The sequence below is a fragment of the Grammomys surdaster genome, unplaced genomic scaffold (genome assembly GCF_004785775.1).
Source record: "Grammomys surdaster isolate TR1022 unplaced genomic scaffold, NIH_TR_1.0 141, whole genome shotgun sequence".
Classification (NCBI taxonomy): domain Eukaryota; kingdom Metazoa; phylum Chordata; class Mammalia; order Rodentia; family Muridae; genus Grammomys; species Grammomys surdaster.
The window spans coordinates 819,155-840,395 of record NW_021604599.1 but is presented as its reverse complement, the minus strand read 5'-3'; the positions used below and the strand labels follow the sequence as shown (position 1 = coordinate 840,395).

Genomic DNA, 21,241 nt, shown 5'->3' with positions numbered 1-21,241 from the left:
AGATAGATAGATAGATAGATAGATAGATAGATAGATAGATAGATAGAAAATAGATAGATAGACAATAGATCGATAGACAATAGATAGATAGATAGATAGATAGATAGATAGATAGATAGATAGATAGATAGATATTCTCAAATATATAAATACAACCTACTCAGAACATAGTGTTACTTGTACAAATTTAGGATTGATCATTTTAATTTAATACAGCCAAAGTTTTGTGTTGAGTATTTTTGATGAGTTCAAACAAAAAGCTAATATATAGTCACATACTGGTACTTGGTCCCCAGGGATTGGGCCCAAGACTTCTGTGGCATCCAAATCCTCATATACTGAAGTCTCCTAGAGAAAAACAGTACAGTGTTTGCATATAATGTATGCACATTCTTTCACACATTCTAAGCTCTCTCTGGGCTTCTTCTTGTCCCTTGCGCATTATAAACACTATTAAAGAGTTTCATACTACGTTGTTTATATCTTATTCAAAATAAATGCCTGTTTATAGTCAAGGCAGATGTATTTCTTTCAAATATTTTTAGTTTTTTAAAGAATTATTTACATATTTTATGTATATAAGTACAGTGTAGCTGTCTTCAGACACATCAGAAGAGAGCAAAAGATCTCATTATAGATGGTTGTGACCCACCACATGGTTGATGGGAATTGTACCCAGGACTCTGGAAAAAATAATCAGTGCTCTTAGCTGCTGAGTCATCTCTCCAGCCCTATCTTTCAGACATTTTTAATCTGTGGTTGACTGAATCTTTGGATAATGAACATACAAATTCAGAGATCCATGTATGTTTGCTTGTGTAAAAATGATTGTTTTCACTAAACTATGCTGACATCCTCAGCTATTTTGATATTTTGAAAGATAACTAAGTGAAACATTTTCTTTATGGATTTATGGAGGAAATTTTATGTGTATCAGTATTCACAATCATGTGAACATGTTCCAGGCTTGCTTGTTCTACTGGGGATTGTTTTCTAGTGATTCTGAGAGGACATAATCATAAAGATAGAACTCCCTGTACTTGCACAGTTTTCTGCTTCAGTAAATAATATGTCTAATGAGAATTAGCACACAACAGTTTAATCAGACTGACTATCTAAATAAGCAAAATTCCGCTATCATTCTTTGAAATCCTATTTTTCAATTTGGTAGCAATGACTTTATTTCCTCCAACAATTAGGAAATCACTATTGGTTGGAACGCTCTATTGATTTAAAGAACACTAGGTCTGAGTATGGCAATTGCTTACCCTTGTACCTTATTACCATGGCATATTCTAGTGTATAAATGTATTTAAATCCAGAAAGATAGCTCAGCAGGTAAAAGCACTCAATGTGTAAGCCAAAACCCCACATTCAAGTCCCAGAACCCATAATGAAAAGCAAGTACTAACTCCCCAAATTTCTCCTCTGGCATGTACACATCCACACTCAAATCAATACATTATACACATGCATGCATATAATAATCAACAATCAATAATGACAACATTAAATTTTATGGATTAAATTTGTTCATTGACAATTGTGTGTGTGTGTGTGTGTGTGTGTGTGTATGAGTGGTGTGTATGGTTGCTTTCATCCTAACCTCTCTTTTGAAAAATATTACTGCAAATTCTTTGAAACTTTTATACTCTGTAATTTTGATCATATTGACCTCCAACTTCTCTAAGATCCATTCTTACCTTCCCATGACCCTAACCTTCAGGTCCTGCTTTTTAGTTTAATGACAAATAACCCATCAAATCAAATGTGTGCTGTCCATACACATCTGGGTATGAGACTGTCCACAGAAGGTTGGTCTATCAGAAGCCATAACTCCTCTTTTACAATTTTATTCATGCATTTATTTAGATATTTTTGAGACTTTCACAAGTACTGTATTTACATCATTTACCTTCTCTACCATCCTTTCAACTACCCCCCCTCATGTCCATACAACTTCCTATTGAAGTCATGACTTCCTGTTCCATAATTATTATAGTTACACACACACATACGCACACGCACACGCACACGCACACGCACACGCACACATTTACAAATGCAGGCTGCTGAGTCTCTTTAGTGCTGCTCATTCGTACATGTGCTTGGGGCTGACCACTTTGAACTAACTGGATGATCTATCAGGGATTTGATCCCTGGAGAAGACTGATTCTACTTCTCTCGTTAGCCATTATTTGCCTATAGCTCTTCGTCTATGGATGGATGCTTATGAGATTTCCACTATCCACATAGGCATGTCAATTCTGGTATTGTTAAATCCTGTATTTTTGAGATTTCATGGGTGCATTTTCCCTGACATAGATAAGAGATCTCATCCATCAGATTTCTTGGTCCTCTGAGGAGCCACATTCTAAAAACAAAAACCTGCCTCTCCAAGAAGCCATCGACTGTACATAGTTTCTCAGTTAAGGGTGGGGGGCTCATGAAGCTCTTCACACTCTATACTAGAATACTGACTGGATTGATCTTATGCAATGTCTAGGTCTTCTGTATGTTTTATTCAGGCATCCACAGCTGCTAAGTTCATAAATTTAGCAGACTATCATGACACTTTTTATTTTGATCTGTCTCAACCATTTTCTCTTACAATCTTTCTGCCTCTTTTCTAGAATGGTCTCCAAGTAATGAAAATTAAGTGTGATATAAATGTTACAATTGTATATGCCACTCTACGGTCATTTATTCTCTGTACTGTCACCAGATGTGAGTTTCTACACAAACTATTATCCAATCACTACAAAACAGAACTTTTCTGATGAGGTCTGAGACATGCGCTAATCAATAAGTAGAAAGATATGAATTTAGAGGGAAGTTTAATACTATGTCAGTTTAGCAGACTAGTAGTATCAGAGTCAACCCTCAGGCTTAAGAGTTCCCTAACCATGGGTTCTTGGCCAGGTTTGCAGTACAAAGCATGAATTTCATTCTATGGGGCAGGCCTTAACTCCAATCAGAATGTGGCTGGTAACACCTATAACATTTATGCCAATATTATGCTATGTCTTACCATGCCAGACATCAATGCAGTTCAAGAATTCCAAGCTAAAGTAAGACTCTGGATAAGTTTTTCCCTCAGTAGGCTGCATAACTACTTCCAATACTATGAAAGCGTTTGAACTGGAAGGAGGCTCCCTAATCATTACTGCCTTGATTCTTCTATGTTCTGTATACAATGTGTATAATGTCAGCAGCAGAAAAATTATCTGTTTCTACTGGGAAACTAAGAGTAATGCCAATAGCCTGTATTGTTTGTGAGGTCTCTGGAAGACCTCTGATTAACAACTCCTAGCAGACTGTTGGAAGAGTGCAAAGCATTGCAAACAGATGTAATTGTTTTCTGTTTCTATCAATATTAGTAATTTTCCCTTTCAATGTTTTATTGGGCTTCTGCATAGCATTTACCTACTCCACTGGGGCTGTTAGCATGAAACAAACAGCCTTATTAGATGTACTCAAACCCTATTGCTTCTGATTATTTGTTCTGGTAGTCAGGAATCTAAATCTGATACCATGAGGGAAAGAACAATGTTGGCAGAAGAGTCTTCTAATCCTCTTTCTTGAAGCCACATTACGGGACCCACACTCCCAGCAGGACACAGACATTTACTCTTAACCCATTAGAACCTCCAAGTTGTAATTATGAGAATAGTGGCATTAATAATAAGTTAACTTTAATATTCTCTCATGGCACTCCCACATGCTGGGCACTTTGGTGCATCAGTTTAATCCTTCTATAAAACAAATACTATTACTATATCATTTTTCCAATAAAGAAACTAAGCCTTGGGAATGTCAAGAAACAAGAACAAGCCATGCCACATGTATCAGCTTGCAAACTAAGAGCAGATGAGTGATTCTAAAAAGTATTGCATCTTGGGATGGGAAGAAAATGAGGATCTCTTGACAGAGAAAAACTAAGTGAATGTCCGAAGAATAGAAAATGTCTTTTTAAAAACAGTAATCAAAATTCAAGACTCAAGCCTTCTACTGGGCCATTGCTTTATATTGCCAGCCGCTGTATACACCTCTAATTCAGCCTGGTTCTCTGAAAATTCTAGGAGGTAGGCTAATAGTCCTCCAATGTCAACAGGTCCTGTCTCTTCACTAGGTCTCACCTTCTTCTCTCTGATCAGATTCACAGACAGACTCAGTTAAAGGAAACTCAGCTGTGACTTACAGACTGAGAGGTTCAACTCACAGAAGTGTGTGTGTGTGTGTGTGTGTGTGTGTTTGTGGGTGCATCCACATGCGCGCACATGCAAGTGCAAGCAAAAATATAGTTAACACAGGCAGGACCAGCCATGGAGCTATCACTCAACACATGAAGCAATTGTCATAAAGGACTTGGCTGCCTCACATCCAAATTCTTCGAATGTCTGGAAGATAACAAAGTAATTCCTGAGAAACACATCCTTCTTCCAGTAGGAAGAATAGCTAGCCCTGTGTGTCTACAGGGAGTCCTGGATGAGACCACCTTCATTTGGGACTTTAAATGAAGACTCAAATGCTGCTAACTATGACTTCACCAGCCTGAATAGAGTATGATTCATTTAGAGTTAGAGTGAATTTTCTTTCTTATGTTTTCTAGAGAAGTAAATTAGTTGGGAGGCAGACTGAGAATTCTAACACTCAAAGCCTAAACAAGACCAAGCACTACAAAGCTATGTGGGAATGGTAAATAGGGAAGGGAAAGTTGAACCACAAAGGAGAGAAGACATGGAGGGGAGAGTAAAATGATGGGCTTTAAGCAGGTGTCTGTGTGAACAGTTAACCTATTAAACAGTTCTGACTACTTATTAGTCAAGGGGGCATCACATATACTAGACACTGACCCCAGAATGTCCCTCACTCCCTTGCTGTAACAAACACATGTTGCAAGTGCAGAGACCTAAACTGAAGTCACCTTGAGAATGTTAATATGTGATCCTTTATGATACCTGAGTGGGAATCCCTAAAATGGGGCTGGCAAGAACACTTGTGGGCTGGACTGACCACCTTAGTTTGATGTCCACATCCCACAAGGTGGCAGAACAGAACAAATTCCTGATAACCATCCACTGACTTCACACACATACCATAACATATGTGCACCTAATACACTAATACACATACACTAACACAGACACTCACAGAGAGACACATGTGTACACACACATACACATATACACTATATAAATAAATTAAATTCAAAAAGCTTGGTAAAGAACACTGGCTGTTCTTCCTAACGACCCAGGTTCAATTTCTAGCACCCACACAGCAGCTCACAATCATCTGTAACATTGGTTCTAGGAGATCCAATAACCGCTTTTAGCTTATGTGGACACCATGCACTTACATAACGTGCAACTATACATACATACAAAATAATCATAAATACATAATTTAAATTAAAACAACCTATAATATATAAAATCTCATTTTACTTACCTTTCAGAAATAACACATAAAATAAAATATGTTCTATAATAATAAAACTCTCTATTATCTCAGAATTTCAAAGGATTAGATAAAGTCCTGGTGCTGACATGGCAGAAGAAAATATTATGTTAAAACAAAAAAATTCTAGTCAGAGAATGCCGAGGTTCACAGCCTAGCTCGACCAACTGACTTTGGGTCAATTACTTAAATTCCACTAAAATCAATATTGTTTTTCAAAGGAGAATATAACCTATGTGGATTGCTTAAGACAATACCAAGCAAGGGTAAGCCAACCTTAGACTGTACAGCCATGATCATCACATTTCTATGCTGAGAACACAAAGCTTTAGAAGAAGAAAATGGTTAGAAGAGAAATGGACCATGAGCTGAAACATGGAGAGTAGATTTTAGGATGCAATAAGAATGCAATAAGAAGGCTGCAAAGTTAACAGCATCCTCACCCCCAGTATGCAAATGTGAGCTTGGCACCTCCTCACCAGTTTTCCCAAGGGATAAGTATTCTTTAACACTGACAGGACCTTCTGATTTTTTGTTGTTGTTGTTTTTGTTGCTATAGAATGACGTGAAGGATCTTGGGTAATCATTAAAATAAGCAAAGTAGACATATGAATCTTTACACTAGAGCACAAATCTCTCAGGCTTTGCTATTGACATAGTTACATCGAGAGAAACCAAAACCACTCAGCAATCAAAGCTTTTTATAAAACTTCGGGTGACTGTTTAAGACGATAACTGTTAGTCATCTAATGTTAGTCTGAAAAACACATGCATTAAATACATTACCCTGTCCCGAAATCCCCTGCACATGCAGAGAAACTTCATGAAGAGCATACTCCAGAAGAGAAAACTAAATGTAGAAGGTAAGGTGGAGGTGGGGGGCTAAGTGGATCATCAAGATCTCATCGAAAGAATTACAGTAGCTACTAAGGGACACCAAGAAAATGCTTCCTTCTATGTGGGACAAAGTGGTCTGCTACCAAGAATTCTAGCAGCCTGTCTTGTTCCAACACTGTCCTGAGCAATCTCCACTCTTATTTCTAGCTCCACCTTAGTTAGCAGCTAACCATTCCTGTGAACAATCACAGGGCTGATCCTCCTGTTGCAAGTGATATGTGCATACCAACTTCCCCATTGGATCTGGTTGCTAGACTCACCCTTGAAGTCGAAGTTATTCTAACAACTCACACACTGAGAATTGACTTCATTTCATGTACCAGCACTTCCTCATGGAAGTTTATCTTCTAAGTGCAGTGTTGCATGCATGAATGACTTTACCTCTAAAATCAAAGAAGTTTTAGAACTGTCTCTAAAGTTTGCAAGCTGAGATTAAATGATAAACATTTTGTTGCACAGTTTTTCCTTAAAAACTGTACCCTATTAACTATGGAAAACTGGTGGTTTCCTAAAGGCAGTAAAATTATTCTATTCTTTTTTTTAAGTTACAATATTGCTCATTTGTAGGATGAAAGAGCCCCTCACTAGAAAGAAGAAGGAGAAAAGTCAAGTGAACATTGAGTACCCTTTGTCAAGCTCCAGGCGGCATAGTCATACTCTCCCTACCCTGGTGAATTGATACTGTCCCTCTATAGAGAAGGCATCCCTAACCCAAACTCAGAATGAAGAAACAGCTTAATTAACTTGACTCAAGTTTACAAAGTATTAAGTGGCACAACTCCAGCCTTCAAGTATTAGTCAATTGAGAATGATGGCATCATAATCATGAATAATAATCAATATTGTATGAGAAAGTCTGGATTTTAATATCATGCAGCACAACTGCAAAATTATGTAAAACAGAATAAATTGTGTCTGGAATAATCTGAGAGGCTACTTGTGCAAAATTGATTATTATTCAGTTGTGGAAATAATGAATTAGGATAGTTGCAGGAAAATGAATTAGTAAGGGAATATAAACACATATTCTTTCTTGTATGTGACTCATAGCCTATAATGTAGACACACATAGAAGCAGACAGGTGGGTGTAGTAGCATTTTAAAAGGAGGCCACAAAAGGGTAATAGTAGATGATAAAGAAGGCCAGATTGCAGGAACAAGGACACACAAGTCATGAAAGAAGATATAAAGGCAATTATTCCTATAGTTTCAACTTTCAGAGTTGTTTTCTTTTATGGTTGATGGATAAACGTATAAAGATATAAATAATAAAGGAAGTGTAAAACACTAAGCACAGCTCTGTATCATCAGAAGAGCCATTGTAACTGTACAGAAGTTTACTGAGATGTAGAGTTTGGAAATTGTCAAGTATTAATTTGAGTTGCTATGTGATGTTTTTACTCATGAGTTTATTATAATAAAGAACTTCAGTATATACAAACAATAATAAAGGATGGGTGTTAACCATGCATGTAATCCCAGCATAGGGATACTCAGGCAATATTAATCCAGTGATTACAGGATTCAGGAAAACACAGGCTGCACATAGACTCCCATCTCACAGCAAAACTGAATTAACAAATAAAGCCTTTTGAATTGTCATCTCTGTAACAAGACACACAATTTGACCCATGCACTTAACCACAGGATAAACTTCATGGAAGTGGAAAGCTGCTTACATTTTCTGATCCTAGAACTCTCTCTCATCCACCCTGATTCCCTTAAAAAACATGAGCAGTTTCTACTTGTTAACATTTTCTGAACACTTTTCTTGGACTAAAATTCTTTTTAAAGGCCACCATTCCTATCTGAATTTTCAATATTTAAAGGACAGTAGTTGTGTTTGAGTATCTCCATTTCATTGTTTCTGATCTTCCTGTCTATGCTTTCTAAGAGATTTTTGTCTCCAGGCTAGTCATAAAAGAAAGGAGAAACAGAAAGCATGTGTTTCTGTCACCACTGGCCACCAGATTGTCATTTGCCATTGTTTGTAGACATCCACAGTCATCATTGCCAGTCTATGAGCACATACCTACTCACAAGATAGTATGGAGTGGGTATGACCTTGTTTTAGCAATAGATTGAGAAAGGACAACATCCAGTAAGAATATTTGTACATAAGAATCAAGCATGGTTAGGACCTTGACTCGCTGAACATCCTATCCAGGATATTGTACTACTTATTTGTTAAAAGCTTCTAAGGTAGGAATCCACAGAATTACTTGACTCTTTCCTGTCCTTTTGGACTCACATGAAAGTTTCCTGATTTGACCTATTCTTTCTCTCCTCATAGTTGTTTCCTTCCCTCTAAACACCACTACCAATCATCATTTTGTACTAATATTAATATCTTTATTCAGGTATTAATAAAAATAATTTCTGGTTGGATTTCATTGAGACTAAGTTCAACCCAAATCAACTGAGCCAGATCTGGTAACAATCTAGTAGAATGAAAGTATTTTAGAAAGCAGTTATCCATTGGAAGTCATGAGTATGTTGACAACAAATTAATAAAGAAACTATGGACTCATTTTCTCTCCTGTCATCTAGTTTCTACCTTCCTTCTAAGTCTTTCTTCTTTACAATACATTTTTTATGTATCTACCCCATTTGACAGTAATGATTCATTTGTTCTCTGTTACTTTGTTTGAACACATATGGTGTTTATATTAGAGCTCCAATGAGCTATCATTAACTGAATTGCATAGTGCTGTTACCAAGAGACCATTTATATCATTTCTTAGTCTTTGCTACAGGTGAATTGAATCACACACACACACACACACACACACACGCCATACCACATACCATACACAAATACATACCACATACACCTTGAGAATGGATAATACCTAAGAAGAGCTGACTCCAAACAGGAGTCTGTTCTTTCTTCAAAGGTCCCCACTATCTCATATGTGTCATCATCTGGCTCTACTGAGGTAACTCTCTGGTGAATAGTAAAAACTAGTATGTGTCATGTATAATTAATGGTACAAGGATAAGGCCTTAAAGCAAGTAACTAAAGTCCCAGTTAAGGACTTCATTCAAGCTAGACACAATCTCTGTTTGAGCAGACAATTGCAGTGTTGTTGTTTCTGAGAGTAAGATAAAAGAAGAGGAAAGTGAGATTCAGTGTTGTGAATGGTACTTGCTAACCTTTAAGAACACAGTTAAATCTCAAGTGCTCTGCTTTGAGATATAGAGAAGTTAATGCCTCCTCTTCTTTTCTTCCTTTGTATGATTTAGTTTCAAGCTAAATCCAAGGGATTTAAAGACCTTCTTTTTGACAGCTAAAGGAAGTTTCAAACAGATAAAAGGTGAAATGTCTTTGAAGCAGAAAAAGCCTATCTCTATAATACCTATTTTAATGAGACTATTACTTAACTCTTTTTTTATTGGCTATTTTATTTACATTTCTGATATACATTTACATATCCCCTTTCCCCATTTCCCCCCACTCAGGATCCCCCTATCCCATCCACCCTCCTCCTGCTTCTATGAGGATATGCCCCCACCCATCCTCCCACTCCCACCTTCCCACTCACGATTTTCCCCACACTGGGGCATCCAGCCTTCACTGGACCAAGGACTTCCTCACCCACCTATGCCTGGCAATGTCTTCTTCCCCTACATATACAGCTGGGGTCATGGATCCCTCCCTATGTGCTCCCAGGCTGGTGGTTTAGACCCTGGGAGCTCTGGTTGATTGGTATTGTTGCTCTCCTCATGGGGCTGCAAACCGTTTCAGCTCCTTCAGCTCATTCTCTCTAACTCCTCCATTGGGAACCCCGTGATCAGCTCAATGGTTAGCTGTGAGCATCCGCCTCTGTATATGTCAGGCTCTGGCAGACCTCTAAGGACACAAAACTCAGGTGATAGCAGCTGTTGTCGAGGATGTGGAGAAAGAGGAACACACCTCCATTGTTGGTGGGATTGTAAGCTGGTACAAACACTCTGGAAATCAGTCTGGCGGTTCCTCAGAAAATTGACATAGCATTACCTGAGGACCCAGCTATACCACTCATGGGCATATACCCAGAAGATGCTCCAACATATAACAAGAACACATGCTCCACTATGTTCATAGCAGCCTTATTTATAATAGCCAGAAGCTGGAAAGAACCCAGATGTCCTTCAATAGAAAAATGGATACAGAAAATGCGGTACATTTACACAATGGAATATTACTCAGCTATTAAAAACAATGAATTCGAGAAATTCTTAGGTAAATTGATGGAACTAGAAAATATCATCCTGATAACCAAATCACAAAAGAACACACATGGTATGCACTCACTGATAATTGGATATTAGCCCAAAAACTCGCTATACCCAAGATACAACTCACAGACCACATGAAGCGCATGAAGAAGAAAGACCAAAGTGTGGGTGCCTTGGTCCTTCTTAGAAGGGATAACAAAATACTCATGGGAGCAAATATGGAGACAAAGCATGGGCCAGAAACTGAAGGAGGGGCCATCCAGAGACTGTTCCACCCAGGTATCCATCTCTTGTGCAGTCACTAAAGGTAGACACTGTTGTGGATCCCAGGAAGTGCATGCTGACAGGAACCTGATATTACTTAACTCTTAACTAGAAACATTTCTGGTAGACCACAGACTATATTATTTTAAACAGATTTTTAAAATAAAAATGGATGATTCTAATTACCTAAAGTTTCTCCTCAAACAAATGAACCAAACCTACATATCAGAATTGTTTTGCAAAAATGATGATCAATTCACCATCTGATTATGTTTAATTTTTCTCAAGAATTCTGGTAACATTTTGGAATTAGATTGTGCCTTAGTAAAAAAAATTATTTTGGCACAGCAATAAAGTTAAATAAAAATTAAAAAATATATTTCCTCTTCACTAGGCATGCTTTAATGCCTTGACTTAAAACAAATTTGAATAAATGAAAAAGTGAATACATGTATTAATTCACACATTTTTATGTATGTGTGTATTAAGCATATACAAAATATCATGTCTATAAGATACCTGCGTATTTTTTTTTCTCCAATAAACTCTAAGTCAATAGCTCCAATGGTTCCCCCATGCAGTTTTTTTCTGTAGATATTTTATTACTGTGCAATTTCTCAGTACTTGGGGTTTGTTAGTTCAAGTAACTCTAGGTAAGACTCCAAATGATTCCAAGTCAGATGGTGTATGGATTTTAACCATGAGGAAGCAATAACAGAAGTATTAATGGCTCTAAACATCTTTGCAAATGCTGTCTCTTTAGACACTTGTGATTTTCAGCATTGCTCTCCAAAAATAATAAAATGTTATCAGCAACATCTTAGCCATGAGAATCATCAAAGACACGGCAGCAAGAATAAGAGCATGAGAACAACTGACCAGAGAGGAAAAGACCCCACTCTAAGGGCAGTCATGTTTAGTGTTGTACAAGGTTCTGTAGTTTCAGTGACCCAACATCACACTATCTCATCAGGTATTTGGTCCATAGTTGACTTCCTTCTGTCTGACTTTCTATAATCTGGAAGAGCTATGGAAGAAACTTAGTGCTTTAATCAAACCAAAGAATAGAAATAAGTACAAAGTCATATGACATCCTGCCAAATGATATGGCCCAGGGTAAACCATGAAAGTGCTACACTCTGCTGGAGAATCTGGATGAGAACTGACCAATGTATAACACAGGGCTGACAATGACCACATGTTCACTCTGGACCACAGGCAAAGGAAGTCAGAACCTGGTCCATGTGCACCATCCCACAACCCACTAGGCCTAGTCAACAGAATTGATGCAATAGATATTTCCAGTGCAGACCAGAGTCTAAACTGCATCATGTTCTAGTTAAACAAACCCATGTGCCCCTGTGGAGGAGACTGCAAACTCACAGCGCTGTTCTTTCTGGCTTCCCACTGCTTCCTGAGAGAAGCAAGGGATATCTGAAATCTCTTCAACCTTCACCCACTTCCTTTATAAGGAAAGCAAAGCCAATTAGGAAAATTTTTGTAATTAAAGAACATTTAGCTTCAGATTGTCTGCCTGTTATTTGTTACCCACGGCATCGTGGGCATGTCAGCTAACTTCTCTGTTCCTGGGCTTACTGCTTTCTCCACTGATCACTGAAATGCTAACACCTACTTCACAGAATTGGTAAGGGGATAGAATAAGTCATGTTTAAATGTAAAGCATAGCATGTAATACATGTTTAGTACATGTTGGCCTTTTGTATTATTCTTACTTATCATTTTAAATTTTGCCACATAACAGCCAAAAGCAGTAACAGCATTTTAACTTGGTCACTAAAGGTTGTCATGTGTAAGCCTGGTGGTGGTGGTGGTGGTGGTGGTGACAGCATGTACCTTTAATCCCACCACTTGGGAGGCAGAGCCACATAGATTTCTGTGAGTTCTAGGCCAGTCTGCTCTACAAAGTGACCAGGACCTCCAGGGATACAGAGAGAAACTCTGTCTCAAAATAACCAAAATAATAATAATAACAACAACAACAATAATAATAACAATACTGTTGCTGTTGTTATTGCTGTGGTTTACATGTGGTAATATTATTATTATAAAAATATTATTATTATCACATGTAAATTACAAGTTTTTAAGTTATCTTTATTCCTTTTGACCCACTATGCCCTTTGTTTATCTGTCCACTGGTTTGTGAGGTTCTCTGCTAATGATTTAAGCATGGGGTTTTTTGTTGGGTATTTTTTTGTGTGTGTTTTACAGATATCATTCTTATCTATTATTTATCTGTCAATCATTTATTTTAGTCTCTGCCAAGGTTGCATTACAATTACATGTGCTTGTGATTTTTGTGTAGTTAGATCTGGCAGTCTTTTCACTGTGGATTTTTACACTTACTTTGAAAGACTCCATCCCACAAGAGAATGAGTACATTCTCCTGTGTTCTGGTAGTTACGTAATGCTTTGAAAGGTTATCTCTTTAATGCTCTTAGAACTTGGACATAGGTTATTAGGTGATAGTCCAACTTTATCTCGTTCTCAAATTGTCCACGACCTCCCTATGATCTGAAATAACACCTATTGGCAAACACCAATCTCAAAACAACTATGGATCAAGGCTTTCAATTCTGTGACATGGATTTTCTGTTCTTGGGAGGGTTTAATTTCTTACTGTTGGTTAAGCTGGCTCCAGATCATTCCATGTGTTCGATAAATCTTGTAGAAACCATCACATGTTTTTTTTTCCTGACAGAAGAATTATGGGATTAATGTCTCAAGTTTCAAAATAATAGAATCTAAATAGGAATAGCACTCCATGATAAATTGTTACAAAGTAGACTTTTCACTTAAACAGCTCTTCAGGGCTTCTGGTTGATCTCTATTATTTTCTTCACATGATTTTAGGCACTTCCTATGTTTATTCTTGTTATTTCCCTTTATTGGTCAGATTTTTCTCCTGACATCTCTTGTTCTCTTAGTGAACATTTATTCTTACTCTTACAGTGCTCTCTGACTAGCTGCAATACAATGTCACTGAACTGTAGCTACACTGCCCTGATGTGACACCTTTGCTGCCATGCCTTTACCTATTCAAGGAAACTGAGTTCTATTCCTAACGCACAAAAGAACTTCATTATCTTTAATACAGATATCATTTTACCTAGTACCACTTGTTTGTTTACTATGAAAATCATGCATGTTTTCCATTAGTGAAGAAAATTAAATTTATAGAATCCCCCATATTCAATAATCTTTGTGTCTTATAATGATGTTGTCTTGTAGTCGTGGTGCTGTGCCGACAGTTCATATTTAAACTCATATGTGATTTTTTTCTACTAGTTTTCTGAATTATTATATATTTGTGTGGTTTTGGTCAAAGATGTGATATGTCCACACATAATTTCATAAATTTCCATAATTTTCCATTCTTCAAAGGGCTTTTTGTAATAAAACAATTATTCCTTTCTGTTTTGCATGTTCATTTTATTTATTTATTTACATGTGTGTGTGTGTGTGTGTGCATGTAAAGTGTGTATGAGTATTCACATCCAGAAAAGGGAGTCAGATCCCGCTGGAGTTGGGAGCATGCTGATATGGGTGCTAGGCACTGAACAATGATCTTCTTGAAAGAGTAGTAAATATTCTTAACCACTCTCCAGCTACAATTTCTTTAATAGTGTTCAAAATATGCCTAATTAAACTATCTGTTTCAAAAAACTAAATGTTTTTCAGTTCAAGTAAACAGTTATTAGGTTATGTAAAACCTTAATTTATCCTTGGAACAAATTTGTAAAGAACACTTTTCTAAGTAAATATCCAACACACTGTTGCGTCTATTTTTTTTTAAATTATTAGAAGCTATGTACTCACTTGTGGGAAGTCTCTGGCTTGTGATATGGACTCTCCTCTTATCTGAGGAACTCACACATCTCTTCTGATCATAAGGCCACTGCAGTCTACTTCACACTTCTCTCCTGTCACCTGTCACTACTAGTGTCCACTCTGTAGAACTTTGATGTATTAATTCTACTTTTGTCTCTGGCCCTCATTGGTTCACTGTGTGATTCTTTCCTAGCTTCTTCTCTTGGGTGCTTATTTACAGTGATTTGTGTTTTCAGTACTTTTTTTTCAGATTAGGATTTTTGACCCAATTTTATGATGAAAATTCTATTTTGCAAAGTAGTCACATAGTAACAAAATTTTAATTTTTATATTGTAAATTTTAGAAGCCATATATCGTAAGATAAAAAAATCCATTTATCTACCACCCAGCTTAACCAGTTAGCCTTTTATAATCTTTTATCACCTTATGAATATAAATTTAACATAAGTGAAATTTGACCACACACTGTTTTTACAACGTATCTTCCAATTACATTTCTAAAAAGTCTACCTCAGTTGTGACCCCTTTCTCTAGACTATCAACCAGTATTGTACCACTGTTCATGCAAATGTCTCCTTGTCACCAATTATTTGGGCAATGTCTAAGCTTCCTGACAAGTTCTGTCATAGTTGGGGAAAAAAGAAAGAAGGAAAGGAGGAAAGAAGGGGGGGAAAACCAGTAATCAGAGAGTTTTTTTCTATAATAATAGAAGAACAGAAGTTGAAATGCCACTATGCTCTTCTCAACCAATTCAGAATTTACTACCAAGGTTTTGTTAATTATAAGTACAATTAACATAGTCACTAAAACCAACTTTAATTTCTTGATTTCAAGATTATCTGGCCCCAGATAAATGTATCATACATTAACTGATGCCTTAATAACAGGAAGATTGTTCTGATTAATTAATTGATATAATTTTAAAATAATAAGATGACGCATTAAGACTTTTAAAATACTTTTCAGCTTTTTAAGTTAAAATATATTTACATCATTTTCCCCCTTCTCTTTCCTCCCTCCAACCCTTCCCAGAATCCCCCTTTATTCTCTTTCCAAATGCATGGTGTCTATTTCTTTAGCCCATATAATCACCACAAAGACCTTTTGGAATATTTGGGCATGCATATTCCTTTTCTATGCTTCATGAGGCAAACTCAAATGATCTATTGCTTTCATTTGTAAACATTTTTCTAAGTTGTGTTTTGCAACTAATTTATACTTCTTTTGTTGAGCAATGCAAGGTAATATTTACTTCACATCATCAAGAGACTTTTTATCACAAACCCTTCATTTCTATGCAATGTGGAACTCTGTGAAAGTTCCAGGACATACTTTATAAGGCTGAATTTCTTCTCAAAATGACTTGTACATGTTTTACAATGAATACGTACACCTCACTTATATCATGCAAGACCGGATCACAATACAACATTAGAGAAAGGTTGATATGGCTTAGGGAGATCTGAACAGCAAGTGAAGCCTTCAACAACCTCAAATGCACATGGGGTCTGGTATCATCATAGCCCTGAGGGTCGCACGCAATTAGAAGGACCTCTATCCACTACTGATCAAATCTCAAACAGTCTCTTTCCCCACTTAGTCTTCTTGTCCAACCTCTTCCAGAGCATCAAATAAGAGGGTGGCATAGTAAGTGTAGTAACAGAACTAAGCTTTCCAAATTCTAAACTGCCAAAGACAGGAATGAATAGAAGAAATCAATATTTATTGGACTCTTCATTAAAGTTGAGGATAACTGTTTCATTTCACTTTTAATCAAGATGCCCACTGACATCCACGGTCTGCATCTCCTTCTTGACAGTCACTCTCTGTACCTTCTTTTTGTCCTCTGCCTGTAATTTTTGCTCTAGCTTTTTTGCTTTTAAACAGGCTTCCCTCCCATGTACTTCACCAGCTTTGATCTCACATCTTGCCCACGTCACCCATTAAGAAATCTAAGAAATGAAAGTCAATTTTGCTCCCCTATTTCTTCAGTCTCCCTGGTTGCCGCTCTAGGACAATAAAATCCAAAGGACAATTCCCACTTTCAAACCTGTCCTGATTTTTCTTTGTAACTTGCAACTCTTTGTGGCACCAAATTTTTACTGTCTGTGATAGGCAGAGGTATAACTTCAGAGCAGTGTCTCTACCTGAAAGATATCATTTTCTCCACAACACCTTTCCTTCTCCTAGTCCTCTCTCCTTATAACTTCCTTGACTCAAGTCCCACTAACACCAGAGATCTGACCCCTCCCCAGCAGTGAACTCTGACAGACCATATACGTGATAATAAACCTATTCCAATCTTACCTCAACTTCAGGGGAAGCAGAGATCTTGAAGAACAATTTCTAGGTTCTGCTGGATCACATAGAAATGGATATTGCAGATGTAAAATCATATATGCATAGAAGATAAATCATGTCCATAAAAGCTCTAGTTTTAATAACTTTGTCATTAAGAAACATTTACTCTTGTCTCTCTCATGAATATGGTATGCAGAAAACATCAAAAAATCATCTTCTCACATTAAGCAAATTTATTCTAGGGTAGGACTACAGAAGTCACTGGGAATAATTAGAAATAATGAGTACTATGACATTTAATTTATGTCTTTTTTATTTCTGATTGACTACAAGTCACTATAATCTATAAAACTGTTGATGCTAAGTCGTCTGTTCATTCCTTATATGTCTGCTGAGCACTCGGCATAGCGTCAAGCCTTTGGCACAAACTACAAGTAGAAGGTGGCCCTTCCATTTATCATTCTTACAGTTCAGTGAGAGTCAGGGGAACATTACAACACTGTGTCAGGCAATACAGAGCTGTACAGGCTTTCCTGAGAACACCAAGGAAATGGCATCTAATGCTACCCAGGAAGGTTGTCAAAGAAAGCATCATAGAGCAAACAGCATTCAACCAAATCTAGATGGAATTAATAGGACCAAACAGTGAAGTTGGAAAACACAGGAAGGGAGAGCATAAGCAGTGAGCCCTCAGACCTAAAGAAGCATCTGGGTGCTAAGAGGAGGGGAGTGTGAAGGATGAGGAAAGGAGACGCAGGATGTGGTACTGAGGAGAATGTGTCATACTGATGGCATGGGACTTTACCTACCACATGGAGTTGTGTAGAGATATAATAACCAACACTGTACAAGTATTAAATACCAGGGACCATTTTGAGTATTTAATAATTACCTTAATGTTTAATCCTCAGAACTACAAAGTAAGATATACTATCACCCTAATTTTACATATAAAGACATTGAGGCTCAAAGAGCTTCTCCTGGGATGGAAGTAGAAGAATATATAGGAATGCTTTCTTTTTCTTTTAACAAAGGGTCTCCTTATGTAGCCCCAGCTAGTCTCAAACTCATGATTCTCCTGCTGCAGCCTCCCATACAGATTCGGGTAACAGATATGACCATCACACTTGGCTCAGAGTCCATTTTTATGTAGCTATGTTCAGTGGCATACACACTTGAGATAAGATTTTCTTTGCTAAGAAAAAATATAGTCCTAAGGAATATGGAGACATAAACACAAGACTGTTAAATGGTAGGAGGCAGTGAAAGTGAACATTCATGACATTTTATATCTTTGATTTTTCAAATGACTACTATCTAGGGAGTCTGTCCTGGTTAGTTTTTATTGTAATTTGACACTATCTAGTAACCTGGGAAGAGGGAACCTCCTTTGAAGAATTCCTCCATTAGATTGCTCTGTGGGCATGTGTATGAAGCACTTTCTTTATTACTAATTGATATGAGGGGCCAGTCCACTATGGGCAGCACCATCCTTACGCAGATAGACCTATGCTGTATAAACCAGCTAGCTAAGAAGGATTCAGTGAGCAAGCCAGGAAACTGAATTTTTCCATTGTTTCTACTGGAGTTCCTGCCCTGAAATAGAAGAATATATAGAAATGCTTTCTTTTTCTTTTAACAAGGGGTCTCCTTATGTAGCCCAAGCTAGCCTCGAACTCATGATTCTCCTGCTGCGACCTCCCATGTAGATTGGGTAACAGATATTCCTAAACAAACTTCCTAAAAGATGGGCTATAACTTGTAAGTTAAAATGAACCCTTTTCTCTCCTAAATTGCTTTTGGTCATGGTGTTTATAACAGCAGCTTCGAAAATAAACTAAGACAAGGCCTTTCTGGATTTGCTCTGTTGCCTCTGGATCTCACAGTCACCCTCCATTATGACTTATTAGCAAAAATATTAAATTACACTGACTCACATGTGCTAGACCTCAACAAAATACATCCGAAGGGCTTTCTCATTCATCTTCTCTATAGTCACTTGTCCGAAGCCTATTTGACTACAGTTCACAAATGAAAAGTCTGATGTTTGGAGTGGGCATGTAAACGAAAGTCTTCCCTGCGGTGCTGCACTGACCCTCTTCCAACAACTTCTATTTCTACCTCAGTCTTTATATGCACTAACAAACACAGCTGTGCCACAAACCTACCTAAGTTTTCATAGCAGAGCCTGGGGATTGGAAGTTTGCCTTGCCTGCCTCCTCTGATGTGTGTTATGACCCTGTGCTTGATGATACGCTAGTTGGCACAACAAACCAGGAGCTTCTGCAAAGCTGCACCTGTCTGGTGCGCTCCTAAGCTCCAGGGTGACTGTGTTATATTATTGCTGCAGATGATAGAGGGTTAAGGAGATTGCTGGAGACAACAGTGAAAGGCTGAAAGGGAACAAAAAGGCTCTTCCCACGTCTGTGTTTCTGGTCAGGTCTCTGCCTGATTAGTGGGCCTTGGACAGCAGACTTCTCCCATTCCCAGGCCTCTTGACTTGCTGCTAAACCACCTCAGCATCCTGGTTCTCTTATCCTAAGGTGTTCGATCTAGAGCTCTTTCGTTGGATCTTCCTTATCTCTTGGCTTCTAGAAGTTGGAGTTATCTTGAGATCTGCCTTAGATACACACCCTCTCCCCAGTCTTTACATGAGCTCATCCAGTCTCAAGACTAAACATCTGCCATACATCAACTCCAAGTCAGTGTCTTGGCTGGAACCCTCCCTGGAAATTCAGACTTGGATTTCTGTCTAACCGCCATTCAGTTTCTGTTTGGATAGCTAAAGACACTGTGAAAGTCAGCACCCCCACAACCCCAACCTCTGCTTCTTCTTCCACAAATTTCCTCAATTGCATTGTTTTGTTCTGTTGGGTTGGGTTTTGTTTGGGAATTCTGATGTCTAAACCTAGGACTTCAGACATGTCACTCAAGTGCATGCCATTAGAAAACACACCCGATCCCTGAAGTGCCTTTGGTTACAAATTGTGAGTCTCGTTCTAATGTGCTGATTGCAATGACTTGAGGTTTAGATACTGTAAAGGACTTCTCAGAACTCCACAGAGTAGTCCAATGGAGCAGAGAGGCCTTTCTTATGTCAAAATGTATTAATTATTAACCCAAACTCAAGGCAGGTTTTGAAAAAAAAATGAACTCATTATGTAACTATGAACTGTTCCCTTTTGATGGAAATGATGAAGTCTAGCAAAAAAATAAATAAATAACTACAGCTTAGCCAAAGACTGTAGACTTTGCCATCAAAGCTATTAAGGCACATAGGAATAACCTTATCAGATCCCCCATGTCCTTCCTGGTCCTCCAGGATAAGCGAGTCGCAATGGAGAACCCGAGAGTTCTCTGATTAAACAGTAACTTTAATGACATTTAGTAAATTTAGTAACATTTACATAAAAGTAACCTTAGGCAAAATGTAACTCTTGCAATAGTTTCTTTATAAATCTTCAAAAATGGTTTTTATACCTTTACTTATAAGATTACTTCATAGCAATTTCTACAAAATCTATCTGCCAACAGATAAAGATTATAAACTGAATATGGGCATCAACTTATCTATGTTTTAGTATCCATAGAAACAGTATATTCTCCAACTACAGAAGTAAAGCTACATGACCTAACCTGAATTGCTTCATAATGCCAAATCACCACTATCATGTAAAAAAAAAAAAAAAAAAACACTAATTTCTTAATCAAGATTAAAAACAAGGGCACAGGGTCTGGATAGATGAGATGGTTCAGCATTTGTTGCCAAATCTAACTTCCTCAGTTTAATCCCCAGGACCCAAATGGTGGAAGGAGAGAACTGCCTTCTGCAAGTTGTCCTCTGACCTCTGGTGTGCTTCATGCATGTATGCACACACACACACACACACACACACACACACACAAATTCATTAATTTAAGTACTTAAAATTAAAAAAAAAACTTTTCTAACTGTGAACACTGAAATCTTTGTCCAAATTTTTTATATATGTGACTGTATGTATGTAAAAATGTGAGAAGTGCACGTGTGTGTGCACAAATGAATTTTAAAATCTTTTAACCAGTCTTGTTTGATTGTGGAATAAATAGACAAGTGTCTCTCGGAAAACAGAGAATAGAAGAATAGATGACAATGTTCAGTCTCACAATTTCTACCTCAGGATATTTGATTTAGTGATCGTTCCTTCTTCCCAAATCTGAACAGATCATCCATTCTCATTCTCTCTCTCTCTCTCTCTCTCTCTC

The 21,241-nt window shown here is 37.5% G+C and overlaps 1 protein-coding gene across 3 annotated transcripts in view; it reads left to right on the top strand.

Annotated features, from left to right (window-relative positions):
* A1cf (APOBEC1 complementation factor) overlaps positions 1-21,241 on the top strand; it is a 73,602-nt gene that overhangs the window by 3,314 nt on the left and 49,047 nt on the right. The gene's annotated exons all lie outside the window — the stretch shown is intronic.